Source organism: Vanessa tameamea, chromosome 24, assembly GCF_037043105.1.
Source record: "Vanessa tameamea isolate UH-Manoa-2023 chromosome 24, ilVanTame1 primary haplotype, whole genome shotgun sequence".
Lineage (NCBI taxonomy): Eukaryota > Metazoa > Arthropoda > Insecta > Lepidoptera > Nymphalidae > Vanessa > Vanessa tameamea.
Genome location: NC_087332.1, coordinates 1,160,653 through 1,184,407, shown reverse-complemented (window position 1 = coordinate 1,184,407; position 23,755 = coordinate 1,160,653). Strand labels below are relative to the sequence as shown.

The 23,755-nt window shown below is 33.2% G+C and overlaps 1 protein-coding gene across 1 annotated transcript in view; it reads right to left on the bottom strand.

Annotated features, from left to right (window-relative positions):
* The window catches only part of LOC113394155 (octopamine receptor beta-2R), a 203,251-nt gene that overhangs the window by 44,539 nt on the left and 134,957 nt on the right, over positions 1 to 23,755 (bottom strand). Inside the window, exon 3 of the mRNA XM_026631367.2 lies at positions 3,897 to 3,927. The gene's annotated coding sequence lies outside the window, so the exon portion shown is untranslated. The remainder of the gene's footprint in view (positions 1 to 3,896; positions 3,928 to 23,755) is intronic.

Sequence of the window (23,755 nt, the reverse complement as noted above, 5' to 3'; positions counted from 1 at the left end):
CATTTTTTTTTTCGCTTACATTGGAAACTCTGACTGAACCTTACGAGATAGATGAAAATAATGTACTACAGTATTGTACATCTTGAAAACGTCTATGAAAAGATGATGGTATATATCTATCTCTTACGGATAAGCCACAGTAACCATGATTTCCCCTTGAATTTTAAGAGAAATTATGACTTATTTACGAAGCAATTTTAAGCAATATTTCTTATTCTTTATTTATTCTTAAACTTAAACTTAAGGGGAAGATCTATAAGACCATGGTCAGACCCGCTGTTCTTTATGGATCAGAGTGTTGGGCTATAAAAGGGATGACTGAAAGACAATCGCATGTGGCGGAGATGAGAATGCTGAGAGGAATGTGTGGTGTTACGCGAATGGATAGAGTAAGGAATGAGTACATAAGAGGAAGTTTGAAAGTGGCACCGGTAACCGAGAAGCTATCTGAAAACCGGCTGTCTTGGTATGGGCATGTTATGCGGAGGAATGAGGACCATGTTGTGAGAAAGGTTTTGAGAATGGATGTGGATGGGTATAGAGGTAGGGGACGACCCAAGAAACGATGGATGGATTGCGTGAAAGACGATATGATTAGAAAGAATGTTACTTGTGAGATGACGTCCGACAGAGAATTATGGAACAAGAAGACGTGCTGCACCGACCCCAAGTAAAATTGGAATAAGGGCAGGAGGATGATAGCATTATAAATAAATAAATAAATAAATAAATTATTTCTTATCCAATAAAGTATCTTAAACACATTGTGAATTTAATATAAATAAATATGGGCCTGAACTGACTGAAAAACTGTGAACGTTGTATATAAAAATATTCTGTAGTATATTTAGTATCAGCATTGAACCCGTGCGAAGCCGGGGCGGGTCGCCAGTGGGATATAAATTAGAAAATTGACTGTATATATTTGTATGTAGTGTCACTGTCACGGGTTTCCTCGCGATGTTTACCGTCATTTGTAAATTTAAGCAGACATATTTATACGGGTCCTTGATCATGCTGAAACCCGTGACTTGGTTTACTTATGTTGCCGCTAAACTGGTTTCAATTGGTAATTAAAAAATAATCTTCTTTTTGTTAAATCACAATGTGAAACGAATAAATAAATATATAATGTTTGCATAGAGATAATACAACTTATGTTTTCTTGGTTAGTAGGGTTTTGTGCGAGCCCGTCTGGGTAGGTACCACTTACTCATCAGATATTATACCACCAAAGAGCAGTTTTGTTATGTTCCGGTTTGGAGGGTGAGTGAGTCAGTGTAACTGTAGGGACAAGGGACATAGCATCTTAGTTCCCAAAATTGGTGACACATTGGTGTGATGGAAGGAATTTGTATTATTTCTTACAGCGCCACTATCTGTAGCGGTGGTGACCACTTACCATCAGGTGGTCCATTTGCCCGTTCACCTATAAATGTCATAATAAATACATGTTTTTTGTTTGGTTGTTCATTAATATTATAGTTTGAACGACACTGAGTAGAATATCCATTAGTAGTCATAAGCTGAGTGATCTTCAATTTTATGTCTGTACAATACCTTTGCAAATATATTATAATTACATATAGTGTGTCCTTTTTTTCTCTTTATAATATATATTTTTTGTATCATGTTGTCCCACGAAAAAAGTAATTTCAATTCAGCTATGATTAATTCTACTCAAACGAATGTGTTAAAAGAAATGATTCAATACGTGAATTGTTTTCAGGTTTCACGCTTGAATGACGGAAAAAGTTTTGAACTATTTTAATATATTTTTACGTTTCTATCAGATTACAGTAATTTAAAGAAATACGGAATTGATCTACATTGAATTGTCTTGTGTATACGAATGATCTTGATTCCGCTAACTTTTCGAATAGCACTCTTTGGTACTTGTTTTTTTTTTTATGTTAGAGGTGGCAAACGAGCAGGAGGCTCACCTGATGGAAAGTGACTACCACCGCCCATGGACATCTGCAACACTGGGGGGCTTGCAGGTGCGTTGCCGGCCGCTTCATGAGTCGTGCAATAATCTTATTAGTAAAACATATTAATGATTTTCAGAGCGGAAAAAAGTTACTGGGCGGTTATAGAAAATTAAAGTATTTGACATTAAAAAATCATTTAAAAAAGGTTTCATCAATTTACAATGAAATTAAATCAAAACAAAACCTGTCATAAAATTTGAAATACCTAAAAAATCTTGAATAAACGCGAAGTTTCGACCCAATAGTTATCATTAACAAAGTAACATTTTCGTAATGTTTTTTATCTTGCATTTGACGTCAGCAATAAGCAATGCATGAATCCAACGAGGTCTCATGAAATAAGTAGAGTTATTGATTTGCGACCGCCTGCTATTTCCCACAGACGTTTAACGCAGTGCAAATATATCTTGAAGTATATCATTATTTTAGAAAAATTGTATAAAAATAATATTTCGTTGAATAGAAAATTCGGATTCGGATAATAAGTGAAAAATAATTATTAAACATTTTTCGAATTGCCAATGTGCCACCAATTTCCGGAAATACTATATCCTTTGCGGTTATATTTGGCTCATACATCCTTCAAACCGGAATACAAAAATACTAAGCATAGTTGTTAGGTGGTAAAATATTTGAAAATGTAACTTTTCGAATCCCGACCTTTGTGACCTTCAAGGCCTATCAAAAACTATAGTATTAATATGTTTTAAATAATTTTATTCTTATGATATTTTACGCGAAAATAACAATAAAATAAGTCTAATTGTGGGTCGGGATTTGTCTAATTCATAAAGATTATTGCAAGTTTTTAGGCTGTATTCGTTATACTTTTGTCAAGATGTTATCTTTTGTACGTGTGCACGCGATAATTGTGCGATAAAATCCACATTTAGTTTTTGTTTTACGACTTTAAGGCCTTAACGTTAATAATTATAAAGTTTTTTTTTTAACTTTAGCTACAACGTACAAAGGAGTTATTACTGAGATTTTATTGATTTTTCAGAATTCTTTATACATTAATAAATGTTGCTTAAAATTAAATTGATCATACAAAATGATGACTTTAATTTTTTTTATTGCAAGCTTTTTCAGTGTCACGTATTCCAGTGTGAATAATCAAATATTGCAAGTTGAATTTAACACATTTCTCGGTGTTCGATTCAGCTGAAAATTTGCATTTTCAAGTTTGTTCTCCTGATAATACACGATTTACTCGAATTAAATCCAATATGGCGGACATTGAAAAATGACGCTGCACTATTAATTTTTATTTCGATATCGATATTGTACTTTTGAATAAAATATACTGACAAAGCTAAATAATCCGGAAGTCTTCAGAGATTAAACCGTATACGTTGAAGAAGAACAGCAAAGAAGCCTAAATTTGTTCCACATGTGGTTGAAGCTTTAAAAGTCCTATTGCATCGTGATGTCCTTTGATTATAAAGGTACTTTTGATACTTTATTAATTAAACTCTATAATAAGATTCCACAGCTATTTTTTACTAGCGTATTAATAATTTTTGTTATCATGCAAAAATACATTAAAAAATAAGCCACACGTATTATTAAATAGACTACATACATACATTAACAGCCTGTAAATTTCCCACAGCTGGGCTAAGGCCCCTCTCCCTTTGAGGATTATGTTTGGAGCATATTCCACCACGCTGCTCCATTGCGGGTTGGTTACACAGGTGGCACAAATTCGTTGAAATTAGACACGTGCAGGTTTCCTCACGATGTTTTCCTTCACCGCCGAGCACGAGATGAATTATAAACATTAATTAATACATGAAAATTCAGTGATGCTTGCCTGGGCTTGAACCCGCAATCATCGGTTAAGATGCACGCGTTCTAAACAATTGGCCATCTCGGCTCTATTCTATTACGATTTACACCAACCTGATATTCGAAGTAGATGCTTGGATAAAATCTGAAACAAAAAAAAAACATTAAAAATGTATTCATGTAACTCAAAAAAAATTAATCTTAAATGAACGTAAATACATTAAAAAAATCGCTTCCGAGAGTACATACATTTATGTTAAACTTTTATTAGATCCACAATATTAATATACTTCATTTTCCTTCACAATAAATCATTTTGAGATAAATATTTTACTAATAACCAATATATCAATATACGAAATGGTGACATTATTTATTATTCTCCAAACATAAAATCACAAGTTATCAATACAATTAATTCGTGTGCAATCTTTAATTTGACTCGTTTTAAAATACAGAGAGAGTATAAAGTATACCCAAAACCAGTTCTTTTTTATTTATTTTAATCATCGGACGATACGGAGATGTCTCCTGTCGTCCGACGTTTTCTCCGCTGAAGCACAGATAGAAGTGAACACAGCATCTGTCGATCATATGAGGTTAGCTCTATTATGTCAAGTCTGTTTATGTCTTACTACTGGTCTATGGCCTCCTCTCATTTTATGGTTGCTTGGATCTTAAGATTGAATTCATATTATTTTTAATATTTGTAATTTAAATATTATAATACTTTGCTGTGGGAAAATATTGCTTTGATATTTTTATTAATTGCCCACACATCTACGATAACCATGATTCAAAGGTTGGATGACCTTCATTTGATGAATACAAATTAAGTACACGAAATTCAGTGGTGCTTGTCCAGATTTGAACCTGAAAACTTCGAATAAGATTCACATATTGTATCTACTGGAAGTAAGAATCATTACTCGTACTCATTCACCACTGACCTTAGTAACTAAGATGTTATGTCCATTGTACCAGATACTACCCAGACTCACTCAATCTTCAAAACCGAAAGCCGGTCGTATATATGATGCGTTTAGTAGTAACCTACCCAGACAAACTTGCACAAAGCCCTCCCACCAAGTAAATATAACATTAAATTAAAGTTTATATATTTCTAAAGTATATTATTGTGTACTTAATTTTCTATTATCGTCTTTGCTGCCTTTAGCGACGATATTATAGAGGAAAATTTTAATTTACTCTCCGATATTGTACGACGATCGCATTAAAAAATATAAAAAAGTATTATGATATTATAGACTAAACTCAACTATGGTATCGCTTGTCTATGGAAATATGAAACATTATTGTTTTTTATTCGTTGTAATTATTGCATCTTTCTGTTACTGCTCAAGCAGTTTATTGTGCAATGGGCTTCAAATAAGAACAGGAATATCAGGCCATCTTGTGACGTCATAGCTGTTAAAATTTATATTTAGAACGAATTATGATTTCAATAGTTTTGGTATTATATATATTTTAATTTTAAAAATGGAATATATTTTTCTTTCGACGTCGATTAAGTTATTAACGTTCATATTCTTCCTCGTTGGTTGGCTAGAGATCACGGGGTCCAGTGTTTAAACTCCAGGTCGATCAGATAAATAGTTATAAGAATTTGTTTACCATACCAACATCAATAAAGAAAAATTGACCACCAGGGTAATATTATCACCACCACCCATAGAAAATATCTATATCGTCTATCAATATTTTACTTGATGGTAGGGCTTTGCTCAAAAACATTTGGGTAGTTTAGTATTTGCCTTATAAGCTAACTAGTTAAATACATAATGACAAGCATTATAAAAAATTGAATTATATTGTAATAATAAGGATTTATTTTGACCTTACTATCTACGCAAAGCCACGTATAAAATACAAGCTAAATATAAAATAGAACCGCTTTATACTCCAGTCAGTCCCTTGGGACATTTCGAGGTAGCGCAATAATCGATAAACGGTCCCCTGGCACAGTTTAATGCCTCCTTAAAGGGCTATTATTCCATCTATTCAATTTATTACATTGGTTAAGATATTAATAAGATTTATCTTGATATAGAATTCAACTGGCATAATGTTGTGATCCTTATTTTAAAGGAACAAAATAGCCGAAAGAACTTAATAGCTAGAATGTGACCCTAAGATTATGCTTCAAAACCAATAAGTTTTCATGTTTGTAAATAATTCATTTGTGCTCACCGGTGCTGAATCCTGAACGTGGTGGCAGATATTCTGACACGTATGTATAATTTAGTCTGTTGCTTTGGAACAGGGTAGTAGACAATTGACAGGACCGAAACGATCCAGTTCGGAGAAACTCATCGTCTTGAAACTCATATATAACCTATTTAAAACGGTCCTGAGAAGAACGGAAATTAGGATAACCTCGCGCTGCTGTACTAACAAGTGACGTGGACGATGGATGAGATTACCTTTGCCTCCTGAGCTGTAGCATCGGCGGCGACCACACGATAGGCACCGCGGTTTCGTTATAACAAAACGATCTCGCAGCTTCCACGATCCGTACCGAAGACGGCCATAATAGATTTAGTTGGTAAAAAACCCAGATGACACAGTTTCTCCCAGGGGCCCGGGTACCGTTCCAAAGGCTACCACTACGTGAAAAAAGAGTGTAGCATATAAGTTCAGAACAGCAAATATATAAGGAACAGAACATTTTACCCAGCAGTGACAGTTGCTGGGGTTTATCTGTGTTCATTTTCCATTCAAATCACGTGAGGCAAATAATGAACAACGCTAATGTGAGTTTGTATTTGATTGACATTCATCAAAGAATAAACTATCGAGATTTTCCTCAACCAACTAATGACATTTCCAATCATCACAACGATGAACATAGCTCGCTTCAAAATCAAGCGTGGAATTCAAGCTGGTATTAAGTTAGATATTACGTTTGGGCACACGCGATGTTTTGTTACTATCTCTGAACACGCATACTAGAAAATTATGGCGAAGTTTTTGGGTCTACTCATTGTGAAAAATTATTTGATGAAAAAATATAAAATTTAATCTGTTTTATTCAATCGACGTGCAATTGTAAAAACTGTTGTTTATAATAAATCTAGACAGATTGTCAACTGTCGAAAAATTATAAACGAATCGGAGAGATGTGGAGACATTTCATAATATCAATTCAATTACAAATTATTTTTTTCGAAAATAAGTTCATTTACGCAACTTATAGTAGAGTGAACTGGGAGAAATCCTCAAGCACCTCCAATCGACCTTTTATTCTGTTTCCTTCCTCTTTGTATTATATCTATCTATCTATCTATCCTCTTTCTATTATATACGTTTTTAAACAATATTATTTAAACTTATTTGTTATTGTTTTAATTCACATGGTTTTTTTTATAACAATTTTATTTAAAACATAATATTTAGCGAAAGCAACTTCAGTACAACCGAGAGCCCCAAGGTACCTCTATTATTTTATAATATAAGTAGAAACTAGCTGGTTCTGTGTAGTATATAAACGATAATGGTTCGCGGCAGTACATATGGCAGACTTTCATAAAGTGTTATTCTTCAGCGACGACCATTATCTCAGGATAAGATTACAGACGTTTTCCTGCTTTGAGAAAGACATTTGCTTACAGTTCATCTCCCCATAATTATTACTTACTGCTATTTTCAGTTAAATCTTGTATCAAGAATAAAAAAAAAAAGCGGCCAAGTGCGAATCGGACTCGCCCATGAAGGGTTCCGTAGCAAGTTACAAGGTTTATATTTATGAAATTCCATTTTTTATTTTTAAATTTGAGTTAATTGATTTATGAAGTATTAAAAAAAAACTACTTACTAGATTTCGTTCAAACCAATTTTCGGTGGAAGTTTGCACATCAGATATTTTTTTTTGTTTTATCATTCTCTTATTTTCGAAGTTACAGCGGGCGGGGACAAACATTTTACCACTTTGGAAGTGTCTCTCGCATAAACTATTCAGATTAGAAAAAAAAAATATTAGAAACCTCTATATCATTTTTGAAGACCTATCCATAGATATGTATGAGTTTGATGACAAAACAATTTTTGAGTTTCAGTTCTAAGTATGAGGAACCCCCAAAATTTATTGTTTTTTTCTATTTTTGAGTGAAAATCTTAATGCGGTTCACATAATACATCTACTCACAAAGTTTCAACAGTATAGTTCTTATAGTTGCTGAAAAAAGTGGCTGTGACATACGGACGGACAGACAGACATACATGACGAATCTACAAGGGTTCCGTTTTTTGCCATTTGGCAACGGAACCCTAAAAAAGAAACTGATGACATCATGATCGAATGGAATGGTGGCTAAAGTACTAGCAGCAATTCCCCGTTGAATCGCAATTCCGATCCTCTGGACAAATGAACCAGCCTTCCTGTAAGCAGTGGACGCAATAAGGCGAGGGGTTATACTTTTAATGAAGTTTATTGCACTAGTACCCTGAGGTCATCCAAGGTCAGACATCATCATTTGGAATAAGAGGCAAATATATTAGGATCGTTTGTTTGCTACACGTTTTCCGCGGCGGCTTCGGCTCGTAACAGTTTGCTTGATTTATTTTAGTATTACTTAAACTAATATTGAGGTAAGGTAAAGAGGTAAACATTACTTTTTTTGTATGTCCGGAACTAATTAGTAGAGCTGTCGTTATAAACGCAACGTCATAAAGTAAAATACATATTTAATGGGTCTCTCATAATGCCCATAGTAAGTTACCGTAGATAATGTTTAATAATAATTGGGTTTCGAATAATGATCTCTAGCTGTCTCTTTTTTTTGACAGCTCTCTCACTTGTTTTGCTGGTATGTTGAATATAAGAAAAATTATAATCTTAATGATGATTGCCTTTCAAAATCCAAATCTAATTTTCTTTATGCTATTGGGTATAAATTCAATTAATATAACATTATTTTTATCATAGTGTTGCATCCGTGGGAAGCTGGAGTGATACCATAAAACTAATAAACAAAAGTTCATCATCATAATAATATAATTTGATATTCATTATAAAAAATAACGGAAGCGTATTAATTTAATTGAAACAAGTTCTGTAAAGTGTAATGTCAGCAGAAGAATTCACATTTTTTACGAACATTTGCAGAATCAGCCGTTGTATTAATAAAAAAAAAAAAAAATGTCAACGGCACCTTTTGTTCGGGTCACGCAGATAAAACCCGTATTTCGTCGGAGACTATTCGAATGATTTTCATGAAGTCTCTTTTATACTCTGAACACTGTTTCGTATTGTACTTTGTTTAATAAAAACTATTTTAAAGAATGACTTTCTTGCTCGAATATTCTTTTTCGTTGATATCTTGTTCTTAAAAGGTTGTATTGTATGATTTAATTTTAGTAATATTATTAAAATTTTAAGTGTTTTTATTTTTTAGCATAAATGGAAAATAATATTCCTTGAAAGGGGTCCGTTTTGTTTGAGTCAAGGGATCAAATCAACTCACTGCTAGTTTTGAGTGACTACCACATAAGGTAACCCAATGTTTGAAATAGGTAAATCTTGTTGAGTTAGAATATGACTGAGATTATTAAACAAAAGGCAGATGGAGTGGCTTGAACATTATAGTAAAGCAACTAAAACGAATACAAATGACATAGGTTTGTATTCGTTTTGGTTTCGGTTTGTAGTTTGTAGCCTCAACAAATTCACAATTTTCTCTAATTTAATTTATTTTACAATTATTTTCATCATAAAATTAGTCGGAAAGAAGGCGTGGGCTTTTACAAGCACTTTTGAATCGCCATTTAACAAACTATATTAAGTGAAGCTACCACCTTACGCTCTTCAGCATCAGATACAAATACCCTGGAGACAGTTTCATTGAACGCTTACTCAGTAATGTACATAAAAAAAAATTGCGCGATCACACATATAGAAGTGAAACTTCCTCAAATATGTATATAGCTCCATTATCCTCCTCGTTACGTCATATCTTTCTTCTCTCTCTAAGTGTACTTGGTTATTATTCATATATTTCCTCTCACTCTTGCACAAAGTTTACTTACAATTCTTGGATTCTTTTTGATTATTATTATCGATTCGAAAATAAAAAAGCAATTCCTTAATAGCACGATGTACACTTTATGATTATAATAAAATCAGTAAGGGCCAAAAACACAAGAGCGGCAGTATAACGCGAGACAAATCGCGCTATTTACGGCTGTTGGCTTGATGACAAGATCGCTAACCTTCGTGACAATGTGTCACCGGCTAAAACGATATTACGTCCGAATTAGGTCGGCCATCCATCTCGTGTGTAGTACTACTCTGTGCTATAACAGTAACGCGTAATTATTTATGCAGCGACGTTTATTCGTAGGAATGGTAATTTCAGTCTTAAGTAGGAAAATGGAAAGAAGTAAATTGAATGGTAAGTAATTAATGCTTAAAATCCATTATTAAAACGGATATTGGAGCAAATGGTAAGTGCTCACCACTGCCTTTAGACAATCGGGCTGTAAGAAGTATTAACCATTCCTTTCATCCCAAATGCGTAACCAACCTGGAGAACTAAGATGGTGTGCCCCTCATGCCTGTAGTTACACTGGTTCAATCACCCTTAAAACCGGAACACAATGTGACTATTCCATGCCTATCTTAGTTAAAATATAATTTTACGTTTATATTTCTTATATTTAAATATCGGTTTGGCTCGTGATTTCGTCTAGTTAGTTAGGATCCATATAACGTTGACTTTGTGTAATAACCGTGTTCTTTTAGAGCGTCAGAGATCATAAGTTCAATCGACTATAGAAGAGTCAAATAAAACCAGGTTTATCTTTTAAATGCGTTTTTAATATAAATATTTTGTTTAATTTATTTTAATAATAATAATCGAATGTATGAGATACCGGTCCCATTTCCTTTAACACCTCTTACGAGTAGCTGAAGGATATCGCTCCTACCCATCTTTATATATTTAACTGTTTTGAAAAATATAAAAGGGGGAGGAGGTTGAATTGGCCCCGCGCCAGCCATCAACTGTAGATTCCAACCATAGATCGGTGAAACTTCCTCGAACATGGGAAGTGCAATTTTATAGTGTGCCAACACTTTGTTAAATAATATATGAACTAGAACTAAAGTCCAGCAGGTATAACAGCCGTAGCTGAGGTGTATAAAAGACTAATAGTCTTATAAATAAACTAGACCGTAGTCCAGCGGATAGCACAGTAATAACTACGTTATTCAAATCGACGATTAGACTTATAAATAAGTCAACAAACTAGACCATGGTCCAGCGGGTTTCATAGTCATAACTGCGGTGTTTATAAAGTAGCCAATGCTACAACAATAATAATAAAAATCAAAGTCCCAAGTCGATCAGTCATAGCTGAGGAAATCTGTAGTCAATGGGTTAAACCCTGGATTATCATTGCAATAAATCACTGTTTCTCATACCAGTTCAAGTGCACGACCGTCAGGCGGCCTAATGCATGCAAAACGTTTTTCGTTGCTATATCCATTATCGCAGTGTCGTTTTTTCGTAAGATAATACGTATTAATTCCAAACATAATGGAATTATATTCAATGAAACTCATAGATTACCGCGTAGGAATCATTTAAGTGGATTTAACATAATTTGTTATATTTTCTACTGTAGTAGGTTATAAAGTTTGAATATATATTATAAATGTATAATCGTATTCTTCTTATAACTAAGACTTATAACTAAATCGAACGTTTTCTTACCTAGCGTATAAACCTTATATACGCTTCGCGTATCACGTTTTACTTAAATCTATAGCTATACAGTGGATATATTTAACTCTAGCCTACAACAGGCACACACCCGATAGTCGATTACCTAAACCAGCTTAGAACTCAGATCATTATTTGCACGTGATAATCAACTTCAAAGAGATATACGCAGCCTTATTACTAAACTAGGTGCCCTACTACAATTACTCTTATAATATCCTTAACACTGAGCTAAGAAGGCGTCCCTAAAAGGACGAACATTTTGCTACAAACGACACTTCTCGTATAAAGCGATTAGTGCGCCATATATAGTGATGCCAGCCTGGACGAAATCCATTATTTGAGACCTTCACTGCATGAACGTATCACTTCGGCATTATTACAGCCTCCGCAACGCCCTACAACATTCGGTCGTGATTCTGGTACTACTGATTGACGAGAGACATCAATAACGACATCGTAACGTCAACCAGCCATAGCTCAGTACCTCATAGTATATACACTACTCTAGTAACCCGGTAAGACAGAGTGAGGGCCATTACCATATCACCGAAGACGTTATACAGTAACCTCAAACCCCGAAACTATCTCACGTAGGCAGCCTCATTGGTAACAGAAGGAGGGACACTACCGTATCGCCAAAGACGTTATACAGTAACCTCAAACCTCGCAACTGCATCACCTAAGCAAATTCATGACGACATCGCCACGAGGGACACTAATGCAGCGACTCTCGGTCGAGCCACACAGCCTCAGACCACGCGTCGAATCATCAAGAATCCACCAGAGTAAATTGAGTACAGTATTCGTGCGCGATCATTTTGCATGTGCATAGTACCAATATAATATAAAGGTTTTGTTATTTAACAGTAAAAATCTTAAAACATCAACATCATTAGATCGTTGTCGTCGTGATCGTACCAAACAGCTACACCAAACTTGGATCTGTTTACTGATAATATTTGAAGAGTTTTATAACGACCGGTTTACGAACTTACGTCCGCCGATCGACACAGTTTTACATGAAGAGTATTGATTGCGACCGCTATACGGACTGGCATCCGTCGATCGTCATAGTTTTACAATATAATATCGCTACTCTTGCTTCGCTTACAGTTGACAAGAATCTGTAACATAGAAGACAAAGTTGACAATTAATATGTTTAGTTATTTTAAACAAATAAATTATTATTGAAAGAAGTTCAATAATTATTTATAGCCTTATTGCTATTTGTTAATATACTTGATTTAAATTTCATAATTAATAGTCGTCGAGGTAACCATCTACTATCAGTATGTATCGCTCCGTACATACTTATTTGTAATTAGATATTATCGCAAGACGGCTACCATCAAACCGTTTCTATATCATATTAAATTAATTATTATATTTTATTCGAGGTAAACCCGACCTTCTTTATATCGCTTTTATATAATAAATATGATATATCATTGAGAACACTCATTCATGTGACGGCCTGCCATGCCGTCATTTGTAATAATAATTTGTATTATAATTATTTTTTGCCATGCATCCACCATTGTTATATGAGTAGGCACTACACCGACACACGGATCTGCGCCACTCCCATATTTCAGAATAATCAACCACAGCTAGCAGCCTCGCAGTATTAGTATCATTTCTAATTATGTAATTTGATATGCATTATTGCACGCGAGCGATGCGGCGAGCGTATCACTCTACGCGTCCAAATTGAACTGAGCTGTCAAGCATCATGCCTATATATGCGCCGCAACGAGTATGACATTCGGCGCGGGTCAACCTGAAGTCTATAGAATTTTGTATGGAAAAAAAGCTGGCGCCGAGATTTTTCCTCAAAAAGTGGCACGTCATTTTCTTTGCCAATACACGAACATGTTGTATGCATGTTTTTATGATTCTATATATGTATGTATGTATGCATGTATGTATAGTAAGTAAACTGTGCTTAATTGGGTCTACGGACGGCTTATATTGAACCCGGTAGCTGGCGCTGCGACCGATGTTATGTTTTATATATAAAAAAATGTTTTTATTAAAATAACAATAATTCATTCTCACGTATATATGTAAATATCTAATAGTCCGTGACAACAACACTGAGTATATACTGAGTATTGTGGTTCGTCGGTAGAACATCTGATGAGTGGACGGTACCTTCCCAGACAGACTTGCACAAAGCCCTACCTAAAAGCCATATCATAAGCCTTGTTTTATGTATTTTTATAACATTTTCCAAATATGAGTATGTGTGTTTACATCCGTATATCTGTAAAGGTTTTCAAAGGAGAATTTTATTTAATATATATTATTTTTATAATTATAAATATAATTTTATAAAATAGTAAACAATATATTATAAAAATTATTTGACAACCTCTATGGTCGAGTAGTATATACACCGGTTTTCATGGGTACCCCGATGTAGAAAAGTTGACCCCGAGTTGATGTAGAAAAAGTTCATTAGTTTTCTATGTAATGTTGTCTAGGGTCTGATTGTTTGAGGTAACCTCGTTACTTCTGATTTCCATAACACAAGTGCTTTAGCTACTTACATTGGGATCAGAGTAATGTATGTGATGTTGTTCAAATATTAATTTATTTAATATTTATTATAATGAGTTTATATTATTATAATTTTTATAAGGTTATCTTGAACGCTCTTAAGTTTTCGGTTCTCATTCTCTTTTATATTCATTTTATAACCATTTATTTATTTTTTATTTAATTCAGTCATTGAGTATATATTATATAACATAAGTAACGTTACATGTTCCACAACATCTCCAAATTAATTTATTATCATTTATATCGCTGTGAATGGTATCGCTTCTGCATCGCAAATATATGCAAGTGTGTCCGACCTTTAAGGAAACGCGAATAGCATTGGATAATAACACGTCGTTTTCGTACGCGTTGGTAATATTAATATGACTTTATAACATTCAATTGTTGATAATAACATTCTGGATAATGCTTTTAATTGTAATCAATTAAAATTTTGTATTCATTATTTATATACACAGAATTTAAATTTAAATTATATATATATATATATATATATATATATTGTTTTACTGTAAAACTTCTTTATGAGCAATAAGAATGAAATATCAAGATCAAACTTGAGTGCAACGTTTCTATGTAACGTTTGAAAAGAAACCTTTCTGACGCAATTTTTAAAGATGTAAATTTATGTGTGTTTCATTGATTTGCAAGAACTATGTTTCGTTTCGCGTTTCAGGTTTCAGTATGTCAATACAACTCGTAGTGTTGAGTTTGATTTTTTTTTTAATTATAAATTCAGGTCATTCAAATTTTGAGTTAATTTTTATTGGAAACAAGAAATGTGTAAACAAGCTATTTTATTTTGCGCCTTATTTACCTTTAGACATTGTTATTTAAATGTTTAGTATAACATAATGTTATTGCCAATAAGGTAATATAAGCCGAACCTGTTATGTCGCTTATGCTAAAAGCACTAGTTCGCCCACCAGTCACCATATATGTGTATTTGAAAAATAGTAATAGTTGTATATAGTAATACTCTTTATATAATTTTTAAACTTATATAACTTTTTTGTATTATTAAATTTATTTAAATAAATTGGTTTTACAAGAATTTTTGAATCGTCATTTTTCAGGAATGTATTAAAGCTACCACCGTTTCGGTATGTAGATTCTACCGAGAAGAACCGGCAAGAAACTCAGTAGTTATTCTTTTCCAACATTTGAAAAACATTATGTTAGTTAAATGCTCTTACAATGATATATAATATATCCTACCTAAAAGTAAAAAATGTTTTAGCTCCACGATTTTTTGTTATGTATATAATCTTGCGTTGAATATACCTTATTTATTAATGTTTAATAAATTATTTGAATTTATGAATCGGCAATGTAAAAATATATGAGGAATTTTACTATAGAAACGAATACCTTACCCAAAGAAGAATTTATTGACTTTGCGGAGTCGGAAACTTGGCGTTATAAGCTTATCCTTACATATTGTGTTCATACAATGATTATCACTGATTCTATCTAAGTGATCGATGTTACTGTATATACATAACATTGTTGTAAATATATTGTGACGCAACAGTTCCTTCTATATTGTTAAAAACAATCCCAATAAAATTATGTATCTGTGAAAAAAACCCATTAAAATACAGATCCTAAGGATAATTTATCTAAAAAATGAACAAAGTCAAAGACTTTGACTTTGTAAATTTTTGAAGATGATTTGAAAAAAGAACTCATTATTTCGCAAGCTTATTTTAATGGAAAGTTGACAAAATAACGTCGTTATTAATTTTCTTCGGTAATATTTATGTTCGACATGACGTATTTAATATTTTGTGTGACATTCTAAGAATAATATTTCCTTGAAACCGTAAGAATTCCTTACATATTTTGTTGTAGTTCATTACAATGTTATTACGGGGTTAATAATCTTAGTCTCGTGGTTGATGGCACGTTGAATGAGAATATTAATAAAAAGTGGCGTTATGGGATCACGCAGACACACAAATAAAATCTAAAAAACGAGAAACATAATATCATAAACATATCATAACATAAAATCTTCTAAAATAAATTTGTCCGTGTTTTGTGTTGTGGGTAATTTATTTTTATTATCGTGAATAATCCTTGTATCGGATTAAATTCTATCATAACTATAATTTGGTTGAGCTATATGGAAGTTCGTCTGGGTAGGAACAGCAGGAATACTTAGTATCGTTGTGTTTTTGTTTAAAGTGTGAGAGAGTGTTATTTCAGACACAAGGGACTCAATATATTAGTTCTTAAGGTTTGTCGCGCATTAGCGACGAAGGAAATCGTCAATATTTCCAACAACGCTAATACACGGGTGGTATCATCAGATGGTACGTTCACACGATTATTTTATTAAAACAAATTCTTGACCCATTTTAGAACAGCAACGAGATTCAAGCATCAAAAGTTTCCTAAGGTTTTAGCCCAGTAGTGGGACACTTACAAGTCGAAAATGCTTTTCATCTTTGTTTAGATGCAATTAAGTCTCTCCACTAGTATCCAATATTTTACTTCTAGGAATCCTTTATACGCATTCTAATCGATGATTTGTGGTGCAAACCCAGACAAGGTGAACGCAAAAATCGTTAGGTTTGAATGTTTATAATTTTAATGATTTTTTTCCAAATGTTTACCCATTGCAGCTCAAACCTCCTCCTTGAAGGAGGAGGAGTCTTTAGTCCAGCGGCAGGACATAAACAGGCTATTAATTTACTAAATTATAATCCATAATAGAAATAATTAAATAAGCTTAATTTTATTGTTGTTAAAGAGGCTTAAACGGGAATCCCTGTTTAGTTGTCATATGCCTACCCGGTGTATATTTAAAAAAAAGAATAGTTTTTCACATGGGTCTTACCAATAGACGGAATAGTGCACGAGGTAGGTTTAGGTAAATAATTCGTTTTGTGTAAAATTTTAGATATTGGAAAAAATTATGCAGCTTCACTAGCGTCCTTTGAGTAATATTTTTTTAAGATATAGGTAGGCGGACGTGCAAACGGGCCACCGACTATGGACGATGGCGCTGTAAAATCTATTAACCATTCCTCATATCGCCATTGCGCCACGAACCTTGGGAACTAAGACGATGAGTCCCTTGTGCCTGTAGTTACACTGGCTGAATCACCTTTATGGGACACATCGGAGGTATGTAAATTACCATTATTCTTCAATATACATTTACAGTATAAAATCTTTAAGCTAACTGCTAATGCTATCTCTTTTATTCATAGGGTTGAAAAGGATAGAATATATTTTTGTTCTGAATCATTATCATTGTCTAAATATTGTTAAGTTGTATATGTATAAAAGTAAGAAATAATAAATTTCAAAAAAAAAAAAGTTCAAGAAATATTTCAAATGTAATACGAAGTTCCGTCCAGTTATAAAAATAATGACAATTTTTAAAAGAATTGTCCTATACCAAAGAATCGATTACTCGAAAGCTATATTCGAATGGAATTTTCCATTCCATCGCAATATTTTCGTTCTATTCATTGTTGGAATCCAGACGGATGGAATTTCTGGAATACAAGCGACTTGTGTGGTGGATATTAAAGTCGGGCGATGAATAGAAATGTTCGTTGGGACATACTTTTTATTCTGAATAATACATTATATTGAATACAATACGAGGCTATGTTAACTTGGACTTTGTCTACATTTTGATAACATTTAGAGTTCCGATGTTAAAATATTATATACGTTGCTTCAATAATTCTAAATCAAAATTCCATACTAAATAAAGCGTTACAGATCAAGAATCATTAATTATCTTAGTAATAAGCAACATTAACATTATATCCTCTTGGAGTATAATTGGTACCATCTGATGGTCAACTCTAACATCGCACGCGTATGTCAAATCAAATAATGGTTGGTTGCTTTGTGCAAGCCCGCCTGGGTAGGTAGCACCCACTCATCTGATATTCTACCGCCCAACAGCAGTACTCAGTATTGTTGTGTTCCGGTTTAAAGGATGAGTGAGCCAGTGTAACTACAGGCACAAGGGACTTAACATCTTAGTTCCCAAGGTTGGTGGCGCATTGGTGATGTAAGGAATGGTTAATATTTCTTACAACGCCATGGGGTGGTGGTGACCATTTCATGAAATCACTACAGATTGCAGAAAAGAGAAAACAGGTTCCGCTTCAAAAGAAAAAAAACACTCAGAACTCAATAGAACTGGCGAACGAAACAGTAATTTTTTTAGAGATGTTCTCTTACAATTTTGATAATATGTACTCGTCAGTAGAAACTATGGACACAGAGCCTTATTCAAATATAAATGATAACTATCATTGTTAAACAGGATATAGTTATGATAAATTAATTTATTTCCAAGACGAGTGGGCTTAAGTAAAAATATTGAAGACGAAGTGTCGACTTTGTAATATTTAACAAGTAAAAATATACCAAGCTAATATATTTAAGTAGGTTTGAAAATGATCGTGAGCCATTGCTGCGCCATTTCAGCTGCCATTTGGAAAGGAGGAGCGATCAATTAGGTTTAGGTATGTAGGTTAAGTAGGTACTTACATGGGAACTATGTTGTAATACTTAGTAAAAACATACTGAAGCTTGAAATTTAAAAAAAACACTTATCAATATAGAAATATTAACAGATATTATAGAGCATGATGTTATATCTAAAAACATAATAGTTTGTTGATTTAATTAAATTGCATAGTTGGTCTATGGATAAATAAAGTAGGGATCGACGTATTCCATTTTTTTCAATTAGCGGATAAATATTCGATGAGACTTTTTTTTTTAATTTAACATATTTTAAATTTAACATAGTAAAGGAGTTGGACATTTGGCTGCCTTGTTATGAGTGGTTGTTAATGCCACCAACCTTGATGAGTAATGTGATGTATCCAGTTACACTGGCTCACTCGCCTTTTGAAACGAACCATAGTAATATTAAGTATTCAATGGTAAAAATTGTGATGAGTAAATGGTGACTTAGAGTGGCTGGCACAAAGTCCTATCACAAAGTACTTCAAAGTGAAAATATCCCTTTTTTTTAAGAAAAAGTTAGGTGGACGAGTAAATGGGCCACCTGATGGTATGTAAACACTCCTTACATCACCATCGCGTCATCGAGCTTGGGAACTAAAATGTTATGTTCCTTGTACCTACAATTCTGAGTACTGCTGTTTGGCGGTAGAATATCTGATGAGTGGATGGTACCTACCCAGATGGGCTTGCACAAAGCCCCATTACCAAGGAGTTTCCTGAAGTAAAATTCATTTTTTACTATCACTTGGTTAAAGTTTGACCCGTTGGATTTTTTTACTACAAATTAACTTAAAGAAAAATCTCGATCCATTTATGATATTTCATAATTTTCTAAATGGGTTAAACTTTAATTTGTATACAATTTGTACCACGAACGCTTTTGTTTATACCATGATAAATATAGAACTATTAATGGTTTTGTGTTATGAAGTATATTATTTTTAGATCACGATATTTTAATGTCGAGTAACAATGTTTTAAATTCAAAGAATTCTAAATAAACTAACAGCCTATGAATAGCCCTAAATTTCTCTCTTCTGGGTTGTAAGCACTTCTTTTTTTAAGGAAGAGTTGAAGCCTATCCCACCACGATGATCCAATTAATGTACGTGAATCGACATCCTCGCATTGAAGAATCTTTGTAGAATAAACTGCAAACCTCTACAACAGAAAAGTACTGTAGATGATTTTGGTTTTATTTTTTATGGAAAAGCTAAGATGATTTATTGTCAACTGATGTAACAAATTACCGAGGATGATTCCATTGCAATACAGGCGCAGCAGTATAAGAAGATGTACTACTTATACATATGCATTTCTTGACAAAGCACTAGCGACTCGAAACGGCTTACCAACCGGATAACCAAACCATACGTGACGATATGTGCCAGTTCCTCTACTGTAAGCCGCGTAAAAAAAACTTCGTTCCAAAAATATCTGTATCTAGCACCGACGAAATTAAAGTGTTAAAAAATTAACGGACACTCAAAATATCAAAATAATATTTATAGCTTTAGTTTCTGTGGAACTATTCTGTAACTATGAACTCGAACTCACGGAACACTCTACAATCGTAAACTGTCAGTTAGTGATAGCGACATTGTCAATAATATCGTACCCCACCCCCAACTGGTATTCTGCCGCCAAACAGCAATATTGGTATATTTGTGTTCCAGTTTGAAAGGTGAATGATCCAGGAAAGTGGCATTACAATTTAGTTTTCAAAGTTGTTGGCGCATTGGTGATGCAAGGAATGGTATATATTTCCTACAGCGCCAATGTCTATGGCCGGTGAACCGATCTGCCCGTCCGCCTGCCGCTGCCTATTACTTATATCTATGGGACATACGTATTAAAATAGCGTATCAGCGTAGAGAATACGAAGTGAATTCTTACAGAATAGAAATGCTGATGTCATTTATTTACGAATAGTTGATCTTTCATAACAGGTGCAGAGAAATGTGGACGAAAATTTAGGAATAGGTCTGATTCAGTCGTAAATAATTTTGAGATGATTTATAGATATAGATAATTAGTTTACACGTGGTATACTATTATTTGACTCACTCATTAATGCGTTTGATATTTTTTGTTAATTTGATTTGTGATTTACAATTAAATTAATCATTATTTCATTGCATTGGTTCGGTTGAGCATTAGGATATAATCGTAGGATGAATTCATTAAAAAAAACAAAAGAATAGAAGATACTTCATTTTAATAAAAACTTTTTACAAAATTAATCATATTTTTATCTTCATGCAAAATATTGGTCCTAAAATCTACGAAATAAAATTTTAAAATGACTGACTGACCATACACAGCCTAGTCTAGTAATCTTAAAGGCAAGAAATTTTTAGGCCTACTTGCGGTACTCAGTGATAACTACATTCATAAAAGGTCAAGAAAATCAACAACGAAGTGAAAATAAAGATCAAAATCATCATGAAATTCTTTATAGCTCAGCGGAATAGAAAGATTCTGGAGAAAAAAATTCACCTTAATTTTGTTGTGTCTTAACTATGAGTATTCAATTCGAACTGCTTATAATAATGCTGTTTGATACACAATATATTGTCATAAACGCTCTTTGGTTTTCTGAAAAATTGCAATTTCTTGCGTTTTTTCCTTTTTGTCAAATGCTTTTAGAAAGTCATACAATAAAAAAAACACGAATGAATTCGGTAAAGTCGTTATCAAGTTATGGTATAGTTGCGATAATAACAAAGAAAAATACTAAATATAGACCAAACTAATACATAGCAGAAAGATAGAAACATAGGGACAAGAAAATCTTCAGTAAACAATTCTATTTTGCCAAATAATATAACGCCTTATTTATTACTTGATAAAGTTAAAAATCGCTTAAAGCAAAAGTGTTTATTTTGCTATATATCCCAATATTAGCGATGCATGTCTAATTAACCATTGTTTAAACTTATTACCATTGTATGTATGTCACAGTACAAAGGAAGTAGGCGTTTAAGCTTAGCCTTGACTGCTAAATCTATTACAAGTATTGAACTATTAAACAAATGACCAGAAAACTTTTTTATATAATTAGGTAGACTGGCAAATGGGCTACCTGAAGGCAAGTGATCAACACCAATGTATGTATGTATGTATATGTTTTTTCTATATTTTTATATATAAGTATGTTTATTTTTATTTATTAGACATTTTTAACTTTGCCGTTTCATAAATTCAAATAATTTGTAAAGAATACACTGGTAAAGAAGGCATATTATTCGATACAAGATTATATAGATGATAAAAAAGCGTGGAGTTAATGCTTGTTGACTTCCGGGCAGGATATATTAAATACACATATAATTGTGACTTGTTGACTTCCAGGCAGAAGACATAATATAAATATATAATTGTATTTAACTAACATGACTGTATTTTTAGATTTTGAAAAAGAGTAACTACTGAGTTTCTTGCCGGTTCATTTCGGTAGAATCTACATTCCGAACCGGTGGTAGTTTTACTTTAAATAGTTTGTTAAATAACGATTCAAAAGTGCTTGTAAATGCCTACTTGAATAAAGTATATTTTGATTTTGATTTTTTTATTTTGATTGTCAATTACTAATCACCGTCTTCGTCTTCGACGTAAAAGCTGACTGGTAGTGAAAGCCTTCAGGCATTAAGTCAGCCTTTTGTTTCATTTACTTTATGGCGGTCAATAAATTCTTTAAATAAATACATTCTAAAAAATATTAACCATCCCATATGACAGACATAAGACTCGTATGCCGTGACGATAAACGGAGTGCTGATCACTTGAACACCTTCTCAGCTGCTGCTCTCCAAGTATATTTGTATGCGTAGTCTTTTGTTTCTTATTTTAATAATAAGAAAATAAATTATTTTATTTATTGTACCCATTTTTATTTATTGGTTTTCGTTTTATAAAAATTACTTCGATGTCATACATCCGCAGGCGATAATAGTCATTTTAATCTAAGTAATTTCGATTTTAGTTTATATACAATGTAGTTTTATGTATTAAATCAATTGAGTAGCATACACTCACAACTTAAGTAATAAGCTAACTTAAATTGCTTGGTTCGAATACTGTCTTTAATAGGTTTTAAGGCGATTCATCTCTTATCTCGTGAACCATCCATTTCAATTCCAGAAACTTGATAGTTTTTTCCACAGGGATAGTTAACTGCTGATGGAAATCCGGAGAAAAATCGCTATCGAAATGGTATTCAATCATGCAGTCGGTACTTACTAGCAATAGAACGATCATTGATCCTACTTGCTATATTTTCTTTTATTATGAAAGATTTTCATATATTCAACACTGGCAATACTGATTTTTTATGTAAACACACGGACACATTTAATTTTGTGTTTAATGATTGATTTTGCGATTGACGTTGAAGGGAAACATCGTTAAGATATCTTCTTGTGTCGGATTAAATTCTTTGAATAGTATATACACCAATCCTCAATGGTAGTTACAGATAATAAAAAAATCTAAGTCTAAGCATTATTCTGACGAGATGCCTTTATGCCTCTTCTATTTTCGAAAGAAGAAGATTTACTTCGAGAAGATATTTCCTTTATACGAAGTACACTGTTCGACTTACCCAAAAGTGTATTCCAAATGTAGGAATAAAGTAAAAAAATAATTCTCACGTAGAATATACATTGCGAAACGAGGGTAGCTTTATATATATAAATATAAATCTTAATTAAGCTCAGTTGTAAATACAATTGTGTAAAACGACTATGCAAAAGTGCTCGTACACGCCGTAGACGACGTACTTGAATAAAGTATGTTTTGATTTTGTCGGATGTTGTGTTTTCAAATTAAATAATGAATTAACAAAAAAGTAAAACTTACAGCTACAGTTTTTATTTAACACATTGTGTTGCGTTTATAACAACATACCATATTTTCGCAATTTTGTAGAAGAAATAGAACGATTTACTTAGACAACCTCTCTGTGGAACCAGCTTTCGCCGGCGGTTTTTCCGAACCGATACGACTTGGGAACCTTCAAGAAAAGAGCGTACTCCTTCCTGAAAGGCCGGCAACGCACCTGCAAGACCCCCGGTGTTGCAGATGTCCATGGGCGGTGGTAGTCACTTTCCATCAGGTGAGCCTCCTGCTCGTTTGCAACCTCTAACATA